A 24,769-nucleotide genomic window follows, 5' to 3' on the forward strand; every position below is an offset into this window, starting at 1 on the left:
TGTGGAAGCTGAATATATAAAACAAATTATATAATCATACAGTAATCATATTCAAGTTTGGCTGACCAAATGCCAATCGATGCTCTCATTGAGCCCTAACACATGACTTTGTAATTTGAAAATAATTTTCTGTTCCGAATTCAGCAATTTTTGATCTGTCTCAACTTGACCATGCACCTTTTTCAGTATAAGACACGTGAAATCATTATGTCCATGTTTCATTTCAACTAAATGTTTGACTAGGGGAGCTTTCATCACTTGATTTCTAATGCAACTCCGATGTTCCACCATTCGAATTTTACACTGCCTATTGGTCTTACCCACATAATGTAGGCCACACAGGCACGTGATGAGATATACAACGTTAGATGTGTTACAATTAGTCATTTCCGAAAAGACCCACATGACATTAGGCAAAATTTGTATGGATCTGATTTCTTTAGTTTGGGGACACATGCTACATTTGCCACAGGGAAAATGGCCTTTTACTTCTGGCAGACCCCATAATCTTGTTTGTCTGACAGGTGGTGTGTGTATTTCTGTCACATCATTTCTGATCAACATGGTCTGCAGGCTTTGACTTTTCTTGAAAGCCACCAGCGGTGGCAGCACCTCTTTGCCTCTGTAAACTTTCTTCCATGTTTTCATGATAATGGTTTTGATTTGAAGTTGCTATTAATGTCCTCGAGTGGGCATCCGTACAGAGCCATCAACAGATACCTGTCTAGTAATGAATCTGAGATGATGCATTATATATTTTGCTTTCAGTTATGAATTATATTGAAATGGGTCTGTGGTCTGTCTACAAATGTGCTCCATGTTGTATGAGTCTACTCATGGAAAGGTATGATGACAACTGGTCAATTTTTGAAATGTAATACATGTTCTAAATCTGTCTCATAGAATAAATCTAATATGCATTTAAGAACAAATTTACAGCATGCAGGGTAAACCACAATACAGAAAGTATCTCAAATACCAATGCACATTCTAAATGATGCCCACAACCAGGAGCAGAGGGCGACCCTATAAACTGGGACAAGACTAGCTACTGTGCGCTAGCTAGAAGTCCTCTGAATAAATGAATTGTGGCACAGATCCTCATAATGGCTTATCTTGAAAGACAGAAAACACAACATTACAGAATATTGCATTTAGAAAATACCCCATAAGCTCTAATCAAACACTGACCTAAGTGAGCCCCAAAAGTATGGTTAAGGAGTTGCCTTGAAACAATTTCCTTTTTGGATGCCGGATATGGATGATTAGCAAACAATGATGTGTGAAGACAATTAACTGTCTTTAATTAATAAAGCCACATTTAACCTCCAAAATGAATGAGTGTTCTTCAAGCAGAACATCCCATCAAGGCGAACATAGGACAATGTCAACGAATCTGCTAAAAAAAACAAATGGGTGTAGCACTTCAGTACAGAGACTGAGGGCTGCAAAGTGAACACACAGGTCTAGGTTGTTGACCTTCAAGTAGTTCATGTGAACAAGTGTGAATACTCAATCAAGCTTAAACTCTGTCCCAGAAGGGGCGCATGCTCCATTCAGTACCAGAACATAAAGGCACATGCTAAAAGGCTAGTTACCAAAGTAATTGCACTATTGTGGGGAAACCTTGATAGCCTTTCTTCCACTCAAGAGGTGACTGCAGTAGCCACTGGTCACTTGGTTCCACTAAGCAGCCTCCACTTCTCTCAAGTGCCTTCCTTGTCACCTTTTTCTGTGCCAGTTAATACTTTGCAATGATCAGCCTCAAAACAGGCAACCATGACATTGGCATAGTTTCTGTGGTCCTGTGACGCTATGACTAGTGCTCTGCAGGAGTACAGGGAAAGCAGTAGGTTTCTAAACACCTAGTCAGCCCCACACTACTATTAAATCAGCAGTGATATGAATCATGGAGGTACCAGTCATGACATTAATGGTACAACTCCTTCACCCCTTAGCGTAGTAGGGTGGGGTGTTCATTTCAGAAGGGGTGTGAGCCAGAAAGGAACCATCGAAAATATAATTATCTGGTGCATGTCCAATTAAGGTTCTATAAAAATACAACACTTTAATGAAACTAAAAGGACATACATTCTAATACAAATGATAAAAAACCCATCCCGGTAAAGAAATAGACTATGCAGATGTTTGGTTGAAATTGACACTCTGTGTATGAAGACAGAGATATGCAGGCAATTGTCCTTGCAGAAATGTTCAAGTTGTAAGCATGAAACCTTTAAAATGGTAAGGACTGGGGTCTTAATTGTTACGCTTAAACCTAGACCCGGGTGACAAATTATCTCCATCTCCCACGCACAAGAACAGGAACCATTAATCACCCCTGAGCACTTCCTGGTTCCTGCACATGCTCTCAGGAGCCAGAGCACTACTTTGTCAGTGCCAGGTTGAATCTGGCTGTCGCGGAGGCACAGGAGCACCTCCAATAATGCAGACATGCAGTTCCCCGGCCTGCATCCCCAATGTGCCATGCAAGGCTGAGGAAGCAAACCCCACCTCCCCACAGCCTAGCATGGTCCATTGGACATGCACTCGGGGGAACATAAACTGTCAAAGGGAGTATAAACCATGGCTCCTCTATAATGAGTGAGTGTACACCCCCTCCCCCATTATGGAAAAGCTACCTCTGTATAATTGTGTATCCCAAGGCCTGGTGGCAGCTTCACTTTGTATAAATATGAAGCTATATCTGTTTTGATATAGTCAGAAAGAGGAAATACAGTTATGCATTGCCAAATACATCTGATGTCATTTTATAAGCAGGTTTCCTATGACTCCAACAGCTGTTCCAGCGTTTGTCTACTACTGTCTGGGGATGGGGTTAACACACACAACTGGTTGCTACACCCAGCCATGAGGGCTTCCTTTTTTCTATGTTGGGAAGTCTGGACACCTTCCCATGGGAACAGGACATAGAACCAGGGTCAGAGTCAGCACTCTCCAAGCACATTGGGGCAATCACACTGAGGGATAATTATTGGAATATCTAATCATGCAGATATGAGATGGTGGAAATGTTTAGGCAGCACTCAACCATGTGCCCATTCTCAACTTCTTGTCGACAAGACACTCTGGGAGCTGGCATAAGGAAAGCACTGTTTTACAAGAACTGACATTGCCACTTTTCAAGCCTTCTGTAAGGGAATAATCGGTTGTGGCAAAATTACTTCATAAGAGGGTGAGAGCCCTGCATAATGGAATCATCTTGAAGGATTTTTGGACCTTTACTGATGTACCAATCTGCCAATGTGCCCTGCCATTGGGGTGAACATAAGGATATTGAAGGCAGGAGCAATACCTCCTTATCCCCCACTGACTTCAATAGAACAGTTGTGCAACCTTCATAGCTCGGAAGGGCAGGTAACAGGCTTACCTTTTCATCTGTCTCAATGTTGCGAGTGAATACTGTGCAAATACTTTCTGAAACAAATGCAGTATATGTGAATGCTCTGTGAATGTGTGTTTGAAGGAGCGGGTGAATGTGGCTGAGCTTGTGTTCGGTTTGGGCCGGCCCAGGAGGCTGATTTGGGCAGGTGGGTGCCAGGAACGGAGAGAGATTTTACTGGGCATTGATGAACTGTATCATAGATGCCCAGTAAAATGAATCCCACAGTGAGCAATTGAAAGACTGGTTACATTAAAATCCCAGTTTAGCTACATAATATCATTTTCAGCAACACGTGCAGAAATAACACTTGCAGCCAGCATGATAAGTGTTATTACGTTAGGCAGAGCCAGTTAGTTCATATGACTTTGAATGGAACAGATGTTGTGTGTTCCCTACAAATGAAAACTCAATTTCCCCAGCCCAATCCGACAGATTATCAGTGCAACACATCACACAATTAATTTCACATGCTTGCTAAGATTAGAAAACACATTCCTTTATTTGACTGCCCTGTGAATGATGGGCTTGAGTATCTCTGTTGAAATATTCTCTCTACTAGCAACATTTGTTGCTTATGTTGGTGAAAATCACGGAAGTATATTGAATAGTCTGGTGTTGATGAGAATGCTTAATATACATGAAAGCCAATAAGCGGCAATAAGTCTACGAAGATTTTATATTGTTGTCTGGAATAACCTACACATAGATTTGATTTCTGTGCCTGGTAAGTGAGCTAGAAAAAACAGACAGGTTATATTTTACCTGAGCCAAGTGGCCTGAATTTATTTGTAGAGTATTGTAGGTGAATTTCTCAGCATTAAGCTAGGCTGACACATTAGTTTTGATTATCTGTTTTAACAAAACTAAAAAATACCTAGCAAATACATCCTTTTACTTGTACCAGAATTTTGGAGTGGGATTGTAAAAATAGGGAGTGTTCGATCAGAGGTGATGGCCATGTGAAATGAATGATAAGGTTGAAATATATTCTAGAAATCTATTAAATCACCTTTCAGATTGGAAGGTGTTTAATCCAACCAACCGAGGCTATTACTGTGAAAGTGCGTCTTAAAATGGAGCTCTGTCGTGCCTGGAGGCGGAGCAAAACATGACATAGAAACAGCAAAAGATTGAAAACGCATGTCTCTCCTTGAACACAAAATAGTGACAGGGTTTTAATAGGTGACCTAAATCCAACTCAGCTGTTTATTTTTTATTTTTTTATTTGGGCAAGTGGAAATAGTGATAGTAGTATTGGTTGTACTCCTTCCTGCTGGAAAATGTGAATTAATTTATTTAGTAAGTAGCATTTATCACAATGAAACTTCAAGGCAGCTGACAAGCGGATGACAAAGCGGGGAGGACTTGAAAGCCTTGAGGAAAAGCCAGCCTTCAAAACAATCTTTTTCTAGATGGAGCTACCACCATTTCATCAGATGACCAGAATGTTGTAGTACATTGACCAATCACACATTAACGCTGTACAATCGGTTTAGCGCTTGAACTCTGATAACAGTTCGTCATAGTATGTTTGTGATGTGAGTGCAGTTAAAACGCAAACATCTTGAACAAGTTATTACTTTATCTCCTGGGTATTGAGTGCACTTTACATAAGCAACGGAAGCCACTTGCACTCTGAGTGTAATAGCGAGGTTAGAGTTCTTAGAAGATTATTCTTGCAATGGCATTTCTGTATGCCTGTTTGAGCTGTCAGAATAATACTTCTGCCTTGGACTCGATGATGTTCACATCCACAGTGACACATCAGCTAAAGCCCGTGGGCTTCACTGCTGAAAGACACACGCACTCACGCTTTCCAACTGCAACATGAATGAACCTGGAAAGGTGAGTGCTCAGCGTCCAAGTGTCAGGCGCGTAGAAATGGCGCATCGCTATTCACTCTGCCATATACACGCTGCTCGATTCAGTTACTTTCATTTAGGTTTCTTTTTTTACATATAATATGCCATTTTAATTGTGGGTCATATGTATCAACAAATTAAAGGTAAAGTAAATCAAGACAAATAATTCCACCACAATAAGTGATAAAAACAGTTGCATTGGAGAGCATTCGTAGATTTTTAATGGCATCACCTCACCCACTAACAGCAATCAAAAAGGAATCCGGATCAAATTGGGGCAGTACAAGAAAGCGCCCATTAGATCTGTTTTTTGTTACATATTTACATATCATTGAACCAATTAGCAGGAAGAATAAGGTAGAAGCTTAGAATTGTACTACTTATTTTGGTAATGTTCTGCTTATTGATATTTAAATATGGGTGTTAAGGACAGGAACAGAGTTGCTGGACTGAACACAGAGTATTGAGAAACACTCTCATAAAATATCTTCCAGCCTACAAGAAAACCGATGATTACATCACTAGTGTAAAAGCCTGTTTACACGGGCTAAAGTGTGTGAAGGAAGACATTTTCACAGTGTTCATATATTATGTGGTATATATTAATGTAATTTAGGTTAATAGATAAAAAAGTATAAAGGATCTTGCTCCATTTATGTTGAGGAATAGTAACTTCAAACAAAATCTCTCAGAATCTGATGAAAGCTCAACATAGTACATACGGCCAATTGTTATATCTGCTCATCTTTGTCTTGGATTTCACTTCTGGGTTTTGGAATCAAATATATAATGTTGAGGGATGTCAGAGTGATACAATTCTCTTCATTGAACGTGAAGCATACTGTTAAAGTGATATCACTGTCTTGGGCCTTTTCTGCAGCTAATTGTATATTATCATTATTGAAATACACATTGGCCCTCATTACACGGAAGGCGGAGAACCATGGTGCTATTAGCGCCATGGTTCATGCCGGTAAAATACCGGCACCGCCTTGGCGGAAAGGGGAATTACCGCCCCATTCCAAGGTTGGCGGGGCGGTAATTCCCCCTTCCACCATTGCCCTTCCCCAATCCCATTTTTGGCCCATAGGGCTCTATGGGAATGGGGAAGGCGCTAATTACTATACCGCAAATTGCGGTACCGTAATTAGCTCTCTGGGTCCCTTTGCGGGTTGGTTTTTAACGCCTGCAAAAAGCAGGCGTTAAATCCCCCAACCCGCAAAGGGACCTCGTAGTAAGGCGGTAAGGATTTACCGGTACCGGTATTTTACCAGTACCGGTAAATCCTTACCGCCATCCGTGTAATGAGGCCCATTGTGTTTGCTGGAAAGATGAACTTGAAGTCTTATTATGGTATGTGTAAGGCAACAGCTCTCTCTAGCAGTGAGACCAGGCGAAGCGGGCTGTCTCATCTGCGCATGACAGCATCACAAAAACCTGCATCTGGCCTTTTATTATACACACCGTTAAGGGGTAACATTCACATGTATATCTGTTTTTGGTCCTGCATTGAACTGCACACAATATTTTCAATATATAAAGCTTGTCCTGCATTACTTTGCCTGATCTGTGACTGTTCCTGTACAGTATTTTGAAAAAGAAAATACTTTTCAAAGTGGGATTTCATTGACAAACACTTATTAGGAAATAGTTTTACATTGCTTTGGTGTCATAGACTGCATACGTTTATCATTTCCCAAGTTGTTTTGCAACACGGGTCACCCTATAAGGCCATTCCACTAAGCCATCTAAGTTCATTATTGTGCTACTAGTGGTGATCTCCTGAACAGAAGGGTGTGGAAGGCATTTGAACTTTCCAATGCAAGTCTTGCAAGGCCCTCACCAATAGCCAAGCATAACCATTGTATTATCATAGTAATCTGTTAGCTCATCATATGGTATGTTTTATCAAATGGACAAATGACCACTGAGCTACCTCAGCCTGTTCTTGTTCATAAGGAAGACAAAAACCTTGTTTAAAATGTTCATATTTTCTGTCAGATTTGTCAGTACAAACTACTGCAGACTTGAGAATTATGGACCACACTTGGAGTCATGTATGCACACATTTTTCAAATCCGTCTCCAGGTCATCTACTTAATCTGCCCACATGCTCCACAGGCAATCTCTCTCTCATTGTGCCCTGTTTATATATCTTGTGGGTTTCCTTCCTGGATAATTGGACACGTTGATGTATAACTATTACTTAGTCCGGCAATGGTTGTCCCCTGCCTGCAGGGGTCGGCACCACAGATTAAGCATCAAAAGGAGAGGCAGGTACATCAAAATGAATGCTAGCAATGCACTTTCCCTCTAGCTAAATTAAAAACAAAAAAGAATCTCCCGCCACCCCTTATCCCTTCTGTCAAGTACTTAGGGCTCACCCAGTGAGCGACCCTCAGTTTCTCATCCCACTTAAAGCACTGATTTAACCATAATGTTTCAATTTCCGGGATGTCACCATCTTAGCATGAAAGATAAATATGGTTTAGCTGTCACATTATTTGCTATATTTCAGTAATGTGTAAAAAGAGAGGCATACTTCTCTATCATTTGAAAGCAAGGAGCACTTAGAGGCCACGCACATGGTAACGTGCATGGTGTATGTCCCAGAGACCCAACATAACACAAGATGGATTTCACCTCTGTTTTCAGACCTCATTGTCCTACAGAAAAACTCAGGTTCCAAAAGATATCCGATTGGATGGAAAGAAAACGAGACAGTGGTCTATGCTGCTGACATGCTGCTCTTTACAAAAAAATGTATCATTGCTATACTCTTATACATGACGACAATGAAAGGTTTCAGAGAGATTGGAGAGTATACGGCAAACTGGGAACTTTCAGAGATAATGTACATCTCCAAGATGGAGCCTGCAGAACAGTGTGAATTTGCTTTTTTTTACTAAAGCCAAAACACAGATCTAGTTCCTATGTTTCGACTTTACCAGGCAGCTAAAGGAGGACTTTAAAACATGAATGGTTAATATGTGTTCAGATGTAGAAAGGTGGAGTGCTCTGAAATGCAGCCCATGGGCAAACATTGAACCTAATAAAAAAATGTATACTGATGCCAAAGATATGTACTTCCAACATCTTAACGCAATTAGCATCCAGCTGTTCCACCAGGGTAGGCAGGATATTGAATGGCCTGTTGCGTGATGGTAGGAACCCAAAGTTGTTGATTGAAGAGTTGGGCATCCCAGTGGGAAGTATGTGAGTGGGGCGGGTTTGCCTTCCGCTAGTGCAGAAATACCAGACTAGCATCTTTTTTTGTAAGTTGAAGCTCTTCTGGCTCCGCATTATGCATACAAGCCCTTATACGTGGAATTCGAAGAAGAAGAATGGATGCCAGCTGCTAAACTAAGACTACCTACTCTCGGTCGGATCAGAAAAAGGACAGTAACGCCCTTGCAGACAGTGATTCTGATGCAGAATACACTGAAGGGGGTCAAAAGAATGATTATACAAAATATTCAAGAGACCATTCTAACACCATAATGAGCAACATGAAGCTCAAAGATGCCCAAGGCAAGCAATACTATACAACATGGCTGGATAAAGAGATGGGTGGCATAGGGCCGGTACCCAATGAAGGAAAAACTTTGGCATTCTCTCAACTTAAGATAGAAAATGGGCTATAGGACAAAGAAAGGTGGTATTATCTGAGTCTTAAACACATAGATGGATTGCCACAGAACATACCACGGACCTGCTTCTCACACAAAGCTGGATTTTTAACAAAAGGCCAAATTGAAACACGAGAAGCAGGCTTTATCTATGTTACTCTACACCAGCCAAACATGAGTGCCTTGACACGAATCTACAAAGCTGGAGGAATGGCCTGGGAACAGCTGAAACCTGGTCATTGAGTTCCGGGGCCATATCAAAGAACAGCATTAATATGACTGGAAAATAGTAGACTATTTTACTGGGGGAAATAACAAGAATGTAGAGATGGAGGAAAGGCTAGTTGAGATGTCCACGTTGGCCACTGTAGAGAGTGACTATGGCTAGTCGGGGTTAAGGGGACTGGTTCTTGGCTATATGGGGGAACTAAAGTCAATGCTAGAACTTAATGAACAACATTTCTGGGCAAATTGCTTAAGAGTATAGGTCTATATATATGTTGATGGTGGTGCCGTTGAAGAGTGTCATATGTTTCTTTTTTCTGTGGGTTTATGAACATTTCATTGTATGTATAAAATGATAAAAATTGAGATTCGTTTTTAAAGAAATGCACACAAAATTAATGAGATACTATCTATGATATAGTCATAAATAACAATGGTTGCGAGTTAAGTCAAATGTAGCAACTTTCTAATGCCAACATGTTAGAATGTAAGATACACGTGTCTAAATGTAACTTTATAAGCTTTTTAAAGAGTAACACTTGTTAGCTAAATAGGTCCAAACTGATTGTTAAGGTGCAGTTGCATGTTTGTGTTCTTGCTCTTGTTCATTTTAAATCATAATTTGTAGCAACATGATCCAAAGTCGCAAACATTCACATTGTGCTTTGCTTTGCTCGTTGCAAGCTGCAAAGTCCAGCTGCACTCCATTGTTGCGAAAGTGCAGTGAAGCAAAGGCCCTCCACCAGATATGTGTAACAAAGGAATGTACCAAAGGTTTGGAACAGCACAAGGTAACGAGATCTGTATCACTGTTGCAAAAAGCTTAATATGTTTCAGTTCTGTGATTGTAGATTGTAACATACATTGTTACAAACAAAGAATGCACACAAGAAAGTATCTTCTTAGTATTTATGAGTCATCCCAAAAAGGCAATGCACAATTCTTCCCATGCAAACCATTAACTTGGAGTTCATGGGTCAGTGGAAAAGATCTTCTCCAAACAGAGCCCTCAGTAGAAAGCATCTATTTCTAATAAAGAAATGTCACTTTATCGAAAACATGACAATCACATCTTTACGGAAATTCTATTTCTTTCGAAATAGGGACAATATTGTGATACAGGTTCAATGGACCATATCTGTCATGATCCATTGATTACGCTCCTTCTGGTCTTTCTGGTCCCTGGCACGTCGGGGGTTACTCGCGGTAGTACACCCAACATGACCGTATAAACGGAACGCGGTCTATCGACCTTTACGTCCTAGGCAGCACGTACTATAAATTAGCCACTCCCCTGCGGCTCTGCGCGTCTCAACCCATTCTTTACTCCTTTTCCTTCCCCTCTCCTTGTACCTTATCCTTCCGCGTTCCACGCGGTCCACCCTCGAAGGTTGCCTTCCATCCTGGTCTTCCTGGAGTTCCTTGATCCCGGACGAAGAAGGTGAACAAATCCTGGAATCCGAAGACGGCTGAGCGGGTTTATACAAGACCCGAGCAGCACGGAAGAAAACCCTGGCGAAGGATTCTGCCAAGCAGCGAAAACAGGTGAGAAAAAGTGAAACCTGTGACAGATTGAGACGCCACCTGATTGATTTTGATACAGACATGCAAGCGGCCATCCAGGACCTTATACGTGGTATGCAAGAGTTGATGACCGAAGTGCAGAATTTAAAGGCAGAGAACGCCTCCTTAAGGCAATTGGTGTTATCCCGTGAATCCGCCACAAAAGAGAGTGTAATACTGGGCGGCGTAGTTGATAAATATGATGGTTCCGCAAAGAGCCTTCATGGATTCCTTGATGCATGTTTGGTCCACTTCACCTTTAAGCCCTAATATTTTTCTACGCCCAGGGCTAAGGTGGGCTTTATTATCTCGCATCTTTCCGGTAATGCCTTGACCTGGGCCACCCCACTAGTTAACTCTGGGGATGCTCTCCTGGATGACTACGAAGGTTTCATACAGGCCCTTAAGACCATGTTTGACTGCCCAGAACAGGTCTACAGTGCCCAGGAACGTCTACTCGACTTTCAACAAGGTACCCAGGATATGCTCACGTATGTCACTCGCTTCAAACAGCTGGCAAAAGAAGCGGATTGGTCCTCTGAAGCTTGTTTTACTCTATTCTGAAGAGGGCTAAACGAAGACATCAAGGATGAACTAGCCAGAGTGGCACGCCCAAGTTCCTATCAAGCCTTGATGGACCTTGCCCTACAGATTGACTTTCGCATCCAGGAAAGAAGAGCAGAGAAAAAGAAAAACAAGGTACCACTCCAGAAGAATCCCATTGGAATACCCTTGAACCCCGAAGGCATTTCCACTTCCAGCAACAAGCCTGAACCTATGCAGCTAGGGGCATTCCGTGGACCTATATCCTCCCAGGAAAGGATGCGTAGGATCCATACCGGATTGTGCATGTATTGTGCATCAGATAAACATTTGGTGAGAGAGTGCCCAATAGCCCCCCCCACAGCGTTCGGGAAACGCCAGCTCCCAATCCTAAATGGAGCACAGGTTCGGGAGAGAGATGCCTGCTCAAAATCTATTCCATCCTTGAACTCTCCTGGACAAAATTCTTTGGTAATCTTACAGGCCTTCTTATCGCCATCCAAGAAGGAAACATATCCCACCCTGGCACTGGTACTAGTGGACTGTGGAGCTATAGGGTTGTTCATAGACCAAGAATGGGTCCTTAAACATCATATTCCTTACGAATCCCGGACTATAATGCAACCTGTAGAAGCAATTGATGGAAGACCTCTTTCCTCAGGACCCATCACCCTTCAGACCAAGGGAATCGAGCTTGCTATAAACCACCATCGAAAAAAGATAAGATTTGACATCATCAAATCGGCTCATTACCCAATGGTTCTGGGAATGCCCTGGCTTCAAAAACACAACCCGTTCATCAATTGGGCAGCGGGTTCCCTGTTCCTGGGTTCTGAGTTCTGTATGTCCCACTGCATAATTTCGGACCTTGTTCCGACACCAACAGAGGGACTTCCTACGAACCATCAAGGTACAATTTCAGTCTCAAACATTATCCGGGTTCTGGAGATATACCAGGAATATTCTGATGTTTTCTCCTCTGCGATTGTCCAGGCGCTACCTCCCCATAGACCAGAAGACTGTGTTATAGAAACGGAACCTTCCGCTGTGATTCCCTTTGGAAGGATGTTCATCCTATCCGAACCAGAAAAGAAAGCCCTTCGAGAATACCTGGATATAAATCTTGCAAATGGCACCATACGACCCTCTAAATCCCCAGCAGGGGCCTCACTGTTTTTCGTTCCTAAGAAAGACACCCAGGAACTCAGACCGTGTCTGGACTATCGAGGTCTAAATCAATGCACCCTTAAGAATCGCTATCCGTTACCCCTGATCTCGGACATCCTGGAGGCAGTAAGGGGCGCAGTTGTTTTTACCAAATTGGATCTCAGGGGTGCCTACCATTTGATCCGTATAAGGGCAGGAGACGAGTGGAAAACAGCTTTTCAGACACCCTTTGGTCACTTTGAATACTTGGTCATGCCCTTTGGACTTGCTAATGCCCCAGCGGTCTTCCAACGCTTCATGGATCGGGTGTTCTCAGACATGTTATTTCTTTTCGTGATTGTCTATCTGGACGATATCCTCATATTCTCGAAGGACCCTTCCAAGCATGAAGAACATGTTAAGGCTGTGTTACAGCGGCTACGCGAAAAAACAAGCTCCTGGCAAAGCCTGAGAAGTGTATCTTCCATGCTTCTACTATACACTACCTAGGATTTGTCCTTAGTCCAGAGGGCATTGATATGGATCAATCCAAGGTTAAGGCTATATTATCCTGGCCGAGCCCCACCTCTGTGAAATAAATCCAATCCTTCCTGGGCTTGGCAAATTTTTACAGGAAATTCATATCTTCCTTTTCCGAGATAGTCCAACCAATCGTTGCCCTGTTAAAGAAAGTTGCTCCCTTCCTTTGGACCACAGCTCAAGAGGAAGCCTTCCAACGGTTGAAGACTGAGTTTACCCAGGCCCCCATCCTGGCTCAGCCTGATGTCAACTGACCATTCATAGTGGAGACAGACGCCTCCAGCTACACTATTGGAGCTGTGCTAAAACAGCAATTCGGGGACAGTATGGAACATCCCATCGCCTACCTTTCACGGACATTAACTCCTAGTGAAACCCACTACTCAAAAAAAAGGAAAAGGAACTGCTAGCCATCTGCCAAGCCTTCACAGAGTGGCATCATCTACTCCTCGGAGCGAAACATCCCGTCCAGGTCCGCACGGACCATCGAAACCTACAAGTACTGCAGGCCTTGGAATGTAGGAATAGCCGTCAAGCTCGGTGGGCCTTCTTCTTTGCCCAATACCTGTTCCAGATTTGCCACGTTCCCGGGAACACAAAATCTAATAGCCGACGCCCTCTCTCGACGTCCAGACTACGAGCCCCCGGGAGATCGGGCATATCCCAAGATGTTTCCTCATACAATATTTGTAGCTCAAGCAAACAATCTCCTGGAAGACATTCGTATGCACACTCAGACTTCGGAACTCTGGAAGAGTCTTTCAGAAAAGAATCAGTTGGATCTGAGAACCAAGGACAGATACTTGTTTAAAAATAATAAACTGGTCATCCCCACACAGAAACTACAACAAAAAATAATAAACCTCTCCCATGATACTCTTCACTGCGGTCATCGTGGCATTTCCAACACCCTCCGTCTAATACAAAGACAATTCTGGTGGCCCAGGATGAAGGCTGATGTTCAACTCTACATTTGATCTTGTTCCGTCTGTAATCAAAACAAACATGACAATCAGAAACCAGCGGGATTCTTATTACAGCCTTCTCCACCAACGAGACCTTGGGAAATCATCGCTACAGACTTTATTGTGGAATAACCGCCATCTACAGGATATACCACTATCATGGTCACCATTGACTTGTTCACTCATATGGCTCATTTTACACCTCTGTATAAGTTACCATCCTCGTCAGAACTTGCTGGAATCTTCCTGGAACACCTCTTCCGACTGCATGGACTTCCTTCCAAGATCATATCGGACAGAGGACCACAGTATATCTCTCAGTTTTGGAAACATCTTTGCAGGATACTAGGAATCCAACGAGCCCTATCCTCTGGATATCACCCCCAAACCAATGGAGCCACAGAACGAGTGAATCAAACCCTTGAACAAAACCTTTGTTGTTTCTCTACTAAGGTCCAGGACGATTGGTCGCTTTTAATACCAGTGGCTGAATTCACGTACAATAATTCGGACTAGCCCTTTTTTTTGTAGCCAAGGATTCCATCCTTCGGTTTTACCTTCAGTCCTTCCGCACCCTACACCAGTTCCAACAGTCAATTCCTGGATTGAAACCCTCATCAATGTACAGAGAGAAGCCAAGGAACATATAGAAAGGGCACACATCCAAACCAAGCACTATGCAGATTCTAGAAGAAGACAAGGGCCTTCTTATACTATTGGGGATAAGGTATGGCTATCCTCGAAACTACTGCCCTGACATCTCAGACCGAATAAATTGGCTCCCCGTTATTATGGACCTTTTCCTATAAAAGAAATCATTAACCCTGTGGCCTTTCGACTCAAACTACCAGATTCCTGGAAGAAAATACATCCAGTTTTTCACAAATCTCTATTGAAGCCTTACAGCCAATCCACCCGGACTAATCTTAGATCCAGTCCTGTGATTGTCAATGACCAGCTGGAATACGAAGTATCTTGAATATGTGACTTCAGATATGGACGAGGACAACTTCAATACCTGGTGGAATGGAAGGGCTATCCACCCAGTGAACGTACCTGGGAACCAGTCTCAAACCTAAATTCCCCCAGATTGCTCAGAAGGTTCCTTCTAATATATCCAGGTAAACCCGGTGGAACGGGGTTTAGGAGGGGGCATGCTGTCATGATCCATCGATCACGCCCCTTCTGGTCTTCCTGGTCCCTGGCACGTCGGGGGTTACTTGCAGTAGTACACCCAACATGGCCGTATACACGGAACGCGGTCTATCGACCTTTACGTCCTAGGCAGCACGTTCTATAAATTAGCCACTCCCCTGCGGCTCCACGCGTCTCAACGCTACCATTAGCTGTGGCTTGACGTGTGTCGTAGTTCGTGCTCCTGGAACTGTGTTGCTTCCTGAATTCCCAGAACCCATTCTTTACTCCTTTTCCTTCCCCTCTCCTTGTATCCTTCCGCGTTCCACACGGTCTGCCCCCGAAGGTTGCCTTCCTTCCTAGTCTTCCTGGAGTTCCTTGATCCCGGACGAAGAAGGTGAACGAATCCTGGAATCCGAAGACAGCAGAGCGGGCTTATACAAGACCCAAGCAGCACGGAAGAAAACCCCGGCGAAGGATTCTGCCAAGCAGCGAAAACAGGTGAGAAAAAGTGAAACCTATGACAATATCATAGTATTTTTCATATTTACCACGGCAAACAATAAGTATATCGGCTCGATGGAAAAGCATACAGAGTAGGATAGCAAAAGGCCTGTATACTCTCATCCATCAGGCTTTACGGGGGACCTGTTGTGTCCCACACCATGTAAGGGATCCCTATGGCCCCCTCGATGAAAGCAGAAAATATTCCTTCTGAACTTTCTGCAAGGAGCGGGTTTTAGCAAGACTCATGTATGGTCCCATTCAAAAAAGATCCAGATTAAGACCAATGAACAGCGGTCTTAATCCAGGAGGTTTTTGATCAATTAATGCTGACTCTGTAAAACCAATTTGGTTATTGAAGAGGAACGTCCCATTTGAAGCAGACCTGCTCCCCGTGCACCACAGCTGTATGGCAGATTTGTCCGTCTGCTGGCTTTGTCCTGAAAATAGGAACCTCTTCTAGTCAATTACTGGCTTACAAAGTAGATGCTACAAATCCCCCGTGGTAGATATCCCTGTGTCTGGGGGAAGGCTTTAAATGCCTCTCATGTGTGCAATATGGCTCACGTTAGGACACTTTGGCATTTGTGCTCTTGTCTCTGTTGCATTCTTAGGCTGCCTTTTACCATCGCTCAGTTCCTCAAACCACTACAATAACAAATCTTTATCTGATTCCTATCGGAGACTCGTGGCCGCTCTGTGAGCTGTAGATCTTTGTCCCTTCCAATGCCACATGTGCCTATCAAACAAATCCAATTGCACTACTTGTAATTGTTTCCTTGACACTGTCACAAATTATCAAAACTCCACTGATGGTTGTTTTTTGCATTTTAAATCAAGCCTATTTTGCAAACTGATAAAACATTGAATTCATTTAACCATTCCGTGGATGCAAAGTTTAGCCTTGGATGGTGTCCAATCTCTTTGACTATTCTTATTGTGTTTTCCCGTGGTGGAAGTCTTGTGGACTGTAACTGAAGGGATGATAATTCTGTAGTAATGTATATTGTTTAAAAATAAGTGAGGATGTGCGCATAAGATGTTTTTTTCTACATTGTTGAGACCAAAAACCACATACTCTGAAAACACAAAAATGAGTCCTCCTCTGTAACACTGTCTTTACTTTTACCGCCAGGAATTTTTGGGGGCTGAAATGTAATGTGCTACAACATCTATGTGTTTGTATGTGTGGTCCGTTGGAAAATATCATTACCCAAAATATGGAATTCTGTTAGAACACTGTGCGGACAAACCACTTTTTGGCAACTACTTGTGGAAATTCCTTTGCGTTGTTGAAGTCTTGAAATGCTAAAACTGCCATTATTGTAACACTTGAGAAGTCTGAGAATCGGGTTTTATGCCCAATTCTTCAATGAGGCACAGATGTTTCCAAAGTTGAAAATCAGACATAAACTGAGTTAATACCAGTGGATTATTCAATATTTCACATTAACTGCATGATTTCGTGGAGTCCAAACACAGTTGATTCTGAAATGTATTTATAGTTATTTAGACTGTTGGTTTGGATCACGCCATAAACTCGCCATCAAGGATGATCATTTCATGGATTTTTAAGACGCTAAATTATTTCCAACTGTATAAACATGCAAAAAAAGGATCGAAATTCATATTTTCTGGAAGTACGTCACAGACTTGCTTTTACATGGTGGATGTGTTCTTTTGAATTAAAGTTTGGAAATCTTTCACTTTCTTTGAGAACAAAAATGATTTAACATTGGGACATTACACAACTGATGTTTACTTTTCTTTGATATCAAAGTGTGACAAAATGGAATAAAGTTAGACGTTGATAGATGTTTTGCTGAGGACAGTGCATGGTATAATGTGCCCTCATTGTTTCTACTGTGCATCTGTTGTATTTTAATTCCAGATTATTGTTGCATGAGTAATTTCGGACCTGAACGCATACTTCTTTGTTACACACTGCAGGAAGTCTAATATATTTGGTGATTATTACAAGAGACACCTACTGTCTACTTAAACTGATAAAGGAGGCCAAGTCTGTGACGAATTTACTTCTAACCTGCAGGAGTACAAGGATGAGTAGTGGCTAAAACGCCATTTCATCCTCACACATGTACAAATCAGGAGCAAACACAATCATACAGGTAAAATAGGCACAGTCAAGAGATATACCTCCTTTGCCTTTTGTGGTAACGTGGGCTGAGGGAAGGCTGTACTCTTAAGAGGGATGTGAATGTGGTCATTAGTAACCCAATCAGAGAAGTATAACGGTCCAAAATAAAGGAATGTCCAATCAAGGGTCTATACAAATATAGACACTTTAATTAAACACACCATGTACAAAAAAATGAACTGGAAATACACTACACAAAACCACCCCTAAGGAAAGAACATATAATAAATTAAGATGGTCGATGCAGCACTCTAGGTAACAAATCAGGCCAAAAAGGCAGGTAACAGCAGCAATGTTGCGGATAAAGGATATGTACTTGTGAGCAAAAAAGGTTTGAAATGGCCTAACCAGTCTCTAGGGCCCAAAAATGGACCAAGGGGGTAGTTAGCAGTCAATAGAAAATTCTTTGCAGTTCAGACTTCTCAGCGCAGTTTTCTGTGTCAGCTGGGGTTGAGGATGCAGCAGCTGCAATGGCAGAGTCAAACGGATGGTGGCTGTAGTCTTGAATCATCTACTTGCACTTTGCTGATTGTGCAGTCCCCAGGTTCAGTCGGCACTCACATTTCGGCAGTGAGCTGGTAACAAGATGTGCCAGTGAGAGGTTTCTGTGCAAGGCTCAGAGGGCACTGTTCAGGGAACACCAGGGGCCGGGTTGATCAGTTTACAGGAGGCGACGATGAAGAAGCTGTTGTTTTGGATGGTTGGTGACTCGGACAAAGCAAGATCGCTGTACTTTGTGGTCTGAGTAGAGGCAATGATGCCCTTTTGCTGGCTTACTGTGGTGATGAGCAGAGTTGAACAATGGACGTTGGTTCAGAGAATAATGGACATCAAAGGGCAGCTTTGAAGGTCCTGCTATATTGCTCTGTATCGAGCACACTTGCAATGGCTCGGAGCAGGTCGTTGTCAGCAACAGGGGCTTTGGCTGTAATGGCTTCCAAGTGCTGTGAGTTGTACTCCGGGGTCTCCAGAGTGTCTGGGATCTCAAGGGCCAATTCCAGTGCTTTTCTCTGGCTCCCAAACACTGGAGAGGCTGGCACATACCTTCAGGAAACCTGTAACAAAGTGAGGTCCTATGCAACAGGCTGGCTGGCAGAGAGGCATGCTAATGCTCCAGCAGGAAAGTAGTTCACCCCAATGGTTGATGGGGATGGTTAGGGAAAAGAGCTGGTCCTTGCCTTGGAACACCTGCCACCAACTCACAACTGGAGGACTGTTCTCTCAACAGGCTTCAGTAAAATCTTTTCAAGTGATGATCCAAAGATGCTTTAAGATGATTCCCAATATGATTCCAAGAAGTGGCGGGTACCCCTTCTTTTATAGGCAAAGGTCTCCAGATGATTGGACTAAAGCTAACCTGCTTTAGGGGTCCAATCCATGCTCTTGAAATGTGTGTACTTTTCCCTTATGATATCACACCCAAAGTGCTTTGCTCCCGAGGAAGTGGAGGGGACCGGAAAGAGAAAGAGAGGCAGTGAGAATAAAAATGGCACAAGCCTCCCAAAATTGTACAAAACCCTATCTGGCTCCCCTAACTCTGTCCCCTTACTTTCTCAATAGGTTCAAAGGCCTTTTGAAATGCAGCCCCCTGGTGTGAGGCCTCTCTCTCTGAATAGGTGTGCCTCTTGCTTTCTGTTCCCACTCAAGTGTCCTCTGGAATGGGTGTCCTGGGGGAAAGGGTGTTACCTGCCCTTACAAAGGAACAACGAGAAGCAATTCCCCATGGATACAGTCCTGTCAGTGGACAGGGATGGGCCTTGTCTTGGAGGAATACAGACAATCCTCCCACAGCTGAACTGTGCCCACAGGGCTGATACATGTGCAATATAACATTGGATGTGGCTGTAATAAATGTGAAAATAACATCATTGTTATCCTAAATCAGGTATGGCATATGTTTAAGGATTATTCTGCCACAAGGAGGTAGACCCATACTTATATATATATACTTTGTTTTGAACAAGGGTGCATATTTCAAATGCAGCCCCTGCACTGCAGAAACTTGGATTTCACTGCAGCAGTCAAGAGGGCACCTGTGACCTCTGAACCTGCTCTTTGTCACTGGTAGAGCAGATGCTGTGAATCTGGATGCTGATGCCGTAGGGCACAAGTAAACACTATGCTTTTGGCATGGAGCTTGCTACAGGGGAATCTAATAAGCGATTTCCCTTTCAGAGATGAAATTATCTGCATCATTGTATTAATTAATACAAATAAAAAATGTTAGGGCTTTCACACCCTTGCCAGACGGCAATTCAGCACAAAATATCCTCGAACTGAAGATATGAGAGCAATTATCAATTTGCTTGCTCCGAATCACTACCGACTATCCAAACAACTCCCGGTTACAGTCACTATATACATATTTAATTTAGATATGATTTAACTCTGGAGTTTACTGGGATTAAAACTCACACTCTGAATAAAATAAATCCTGCTCAGTATCTCCCCTGGTGATATGGCACAATGTAAAGTAATTACATGTATTATTTTATGCCTGCCCTAAGGCTAAGCCAGAACCTGTCATTAAAACTATGAACATCTTAGAGTTGTGGGTAGAAATATTATCCTCCGCCTATTGAGGTTGAGCCAGTTGGCCAGTCCCTCATCAATACTGAAAGGTAGGCCCAACAATTGATTGGTCAAAAACAATCTAAGGCGTCAACGAAGATGGCATGCCTTTTAATACAAACAATGGTACTACATGCAGATATGTCTGGGAGGGTCAGCCAGCTCTGTAGAACTGGAAAACTGAAAACACTCCTAACACGCCCCTTTCATTTACAAGTGTGTATAGCAGAACACCACAGAATCTACATATGCAACATTTATCAAATACAGGCCAAACCCACATTTCCTATTGGCTAGCCCCTATACAAAAATCTACAAATCACCTATATTTCACTACCCCATTTGTCAATAACCTATCTGTGACGACATGAATGCAACCCCCTGCCAATGACCTAATGGTATAGTCAGCAGAAAAATACTTTGTTCTCATTGGTCCTTTACATTCAGGCATCTTGTTGCAACAGTGGACTGTCCTTGTTGGTCAGAACAACTTCCGATACTTTGTGATATGCATGCCCCTCAAAGAGACCCAATCATGAGTGAGTGTGAACAGTGAAGTCAACAACCTGTGGCAATTAAGTGGACTTTCTCATCAGACCAAACAACTTGTTAACCCAGAACAACTCTTTCGACCTTGCAGCTGCACCTTTTGGCAACACCTCTTGCGACTCCCATCTTAAAACATGTTGCTTTCCTAGAATGCATCCTTCTCTGTTTCTCTTGGGAACCAGGTGGCTTTATAAAAAATAAAAAAAAAAAAACGCAGTTGAGACACTGCTCTTGGTGATTCATTTCTCAGATGTATTTGCTCTATTTACTGTGTCTGCTGCAGTGCCAATGGCGGGGCAGTGTTACCCTAACCTATTTTCATGCCTTGGCAATGCCTGGACCCTAGGCCTTGGTCTCAGGAAGATTCTCAGGAAGGTTTGTCCTTCACAGCAGCTGCACAAATCTAATCATCAGGAACAAACCTGATATAATGTACTACACTTACAGCTCCTGTGGACTGCTCAAACTGGTACCATTAAGTACTATCTTACTGACAGAAACTTACTGAAAAAAGCCCTAACCTTTAACTGTGCCTAATTAAAAATGGCAAAACTCTTGCTAACATGGTCATGGCCAACAGCCTTTATGTCACTAACAAATCAGAACCTATCCAACTTCACGTTTGCTCTGTGTGGCACCTCAGCCACCAATCACCAACATAACATATTCCGAGTTCTCCTTGATGCAAACAAAACACAACTTAATTTATTAATGCTATCTATAAAGCCCCTCCAATATCCTGGGCCTAAACTCTAAATATAATGAGGAATAGTGTTGCCTCTCCTCCTTTCACTGTGTGCTGCTCTCTTAAGTGGGGTAAATCTAACTACAAATAACATGTGTGCAGAAATAGTAAACCAAATGCAATAATGCGGACACTATAGGACCAGCTCCCTATGCTTATAGATTTTATGCAATCTAAACCTCTTTCCACGGTTGGGACGTTGCACAATATCCCTACAATATCAAAGAGAACACTTTTGATCCTGCCCAGGAGCAGGACCGGCTCTCCTTATATTATCTTGGATGGCAGAATAGTGCAACACTGTAAACATAACACCATGAGTATATATGAAACTATCAATTTTGCCTCACAGGGATGAGCCAGGGAAAGATGTTAAAATCCTTACCTTTTGTGGAAAATGTCTTCTCCCACCACTCTGGGGGACACCATCTCAGTTGACACTGTGTTTTGAAGGTCCTTACACCCCTTTTAGGTTTTATTTAATAATTATGTTCAGGATTGGAAGGTGACCAGGCAGATCCAACCTTTATAATGGAGGCACAAACTTGTCACTCCTTGCTTGCTCCACTTGATTTAGCGAACCCTCAAAGTAAGATGTACTATCCTTAACGGTCAACCTTTCAGTGCAAGTCAACCTTTCAGTATAACTAGATTGCAAGACACATGTTCTTGCAATCTACTTGTTGAATCTGTGCGCAAAACGTTCACTTGAGCCCAGTGAATGGACTCCTCCATAGCAATAGTAATACAGAAACATAATCCCTAACCTGGGGTAGGGCTGGATACAGAAAGAGCAGTCTGATTTAGTTGCCCAAATTATTATTGGCTTTGGTGAAATAAATCCCAGCTGACTAATCTGAACCAAGGAACACCAACTGAGGCCAGCAGAATCCCAAGACACCGTCGACCACTTGAAGAGAGACTGTTGAACATGGCTGTGATTTCTAGTACTGCTCAAAGCACATGCAGAGTATGCAATGGGCATTGTAACAATAACAAAACCACCCTTAAAGTGCACCCACTACTTAATGCACATTGAAGAAAAGCCTTTGAGAAGCAGGAGAAGTAATAGCAATCTACCTTCACTGAGATGGAAGGAAATCCGTAAGCAACTATCACTAATGCATACCAAAAGATTACACACATCGGGCCTCATTATGAGGTTGGCGGAATGGCTTTACCAGCACAGATAATGGTGCAGGTGCCGGTAAACCCATTCTGCCCTATGACGAGGTTCCCTTGTGGGACCTGCGCAGAACGTCTGGTCAGACCAGACGTCCTTTGAGGAACCCGCAAGGGGACCAGGGAGCTAATAATGGGCCCGTCTTTAACAGGCCCGTTATTAGCTCCATCCCCATTCCCATTGATCCCTATGGGGGCTCAAATGGGGATGGGTTTTCTGAATGAGGAATCACAGGGTCCTCAAGGTTGGAATGACCCGGTAATTCCTCATTCAGGGAACCCGGACACGATTTTGGAGGCAGCCATGGCGCTAATAGCACCATGGCTACCTCCAAACCCGTAATGAGGCCCGATCATCTTGTTTTGTTCGGCCACCACAAAGAAACACAAAGCCTAAAGCTACATAATACATTAATGAACAAAAACACACATACATCATGAAACAAGGTCATTGAGAACACAAATTAGTACCATGAAACAGCTGAGCAATGATTGCTGCACTAGAACTGACATATTTTAATGGGCAAAAGCACACGCAAAAGGGGTGCCTGCATGCTGAAGTGTTGGGTGTCCTGACACACGTTTGGACAATTATGCTGCAACCTTTGGTTCTGTGGGTTTAGGAAATCCAAGATGGTGGAAAAGCCCACATTTGTGCGAGAATCCAGGAGAACCGTGCAGTTTTGCGCACACCAAAATGGTCCCCTGACCTGCCACCCACCAGTGCAAAGAAAGATGGTTCTGTTCAAAATCTGTTTTTATTAATGTCAAAAATTGCTAAGATCATGGGCCCGAAACCACCAAACAAAAATCCAACTATGGTTGAGTGTTTTACTTTAGTCTACTACAGATCCACATCAATGCCATGTCAACCAAGGATCATATACTATCAAGTAAAATCCTTTCTTTTTGAAATGTATTAATTCAAGACAGCTGTCAAAAATAGGTGCAGTACCAGCATTGGACACTGACCGGCGCTGGCGCTCTATAAATCCTGACAGGAGAGCTGTCTTTCAGAACTGTGCAGTGAACAGAAGGGGGTCTTATGTAATTAAAAGTTCAAAAGACTTGCCTTTATGAGAACTCTTAACACCCCAGAGACCCACACCAGGAGGCAGGGTATCACATGGCCCTGTTGATTGAGAGGGAGGGGACTTCCCTGCATCCTGCTGGACCCAACAGAATAGACCCTTTCCATTGAATAGGGTATGCTGATTTTGGGTGTGGGCTGTAAACAGAGCTCTGCCTGGAAGGAGAGATATGTGATCCCTGACTCCCCCAGTTCCTAGGGGCGGGCCAGACAGGACTGTGGATTCATATTGCAGCAAATATATGTTTAGGTTAAATGCTTCTAAAATCTTGTATTAAGCTCACAGAAATGTACAATTTGGGGATCCTGAAAATGAAAAATGCCCTCATGATTTGAGCCCAAATTCCATTTTGTGCGGTGTTCTGGGACCGAACCCCGCTATTTATTAATATTGCAGACACTGGCCCTCATTACGACCCTGGCGGAAAGTGACTGACCGGACCGCCACAGCGTAAATAGCGTTTCCGCCATTGCACGATGGAGCAAAGTGCGGCCCATTCCGACCCATCGGGCATGAGCACCATGCCATGGCGGAAGTGCAAAGTCCGCGATGGCGGAAATGACCCCAAAACGGCCCACACCGCCGCTGTACGGCGCCCTAGGTGCAATACCGCCACCCATCACAGTGGACACCGCAGTGAGCGCCAACCGGAAAGTACGGTGACCGTAAATATACGGAAACGGAAGTAAAAACATGGGCCCGGAACGGGAAACATCCCGCCGTACACCTATAAAACCACAAAATCCACACAACCACTATAAACACTACCCTGAGACACACCCCAACCCGTCATCCACCCTAGCGAAACCAAGAAAAATGGGAAAAGTAGCGAAGAAAGCGTGCGACCGCAAGCGGCAGGTCCACTTCTCCCGTGAGGAACTCACCGTGCTAACAGAGACCCTCCAGGAGCATGCTGCCGTCGTCTTCTCCACGCAAATGACCAGGACGGCACTTGC

The sequence above is a fragment of the Ambystoma mexicanum genome, chromosome 12, assembly GCF_040938575.1.
Source record: "Ambystoma mexicanum isolate Mex_15411 chromosome 12, UKY_AmexF1_1, whole genome shotgun sequence".
NCBI lineage: Eukaryota > Metazoa > Chordata > Amphibia > Caudata > Ambystomatidae > Ambystoma > Ambystoma mexicanum.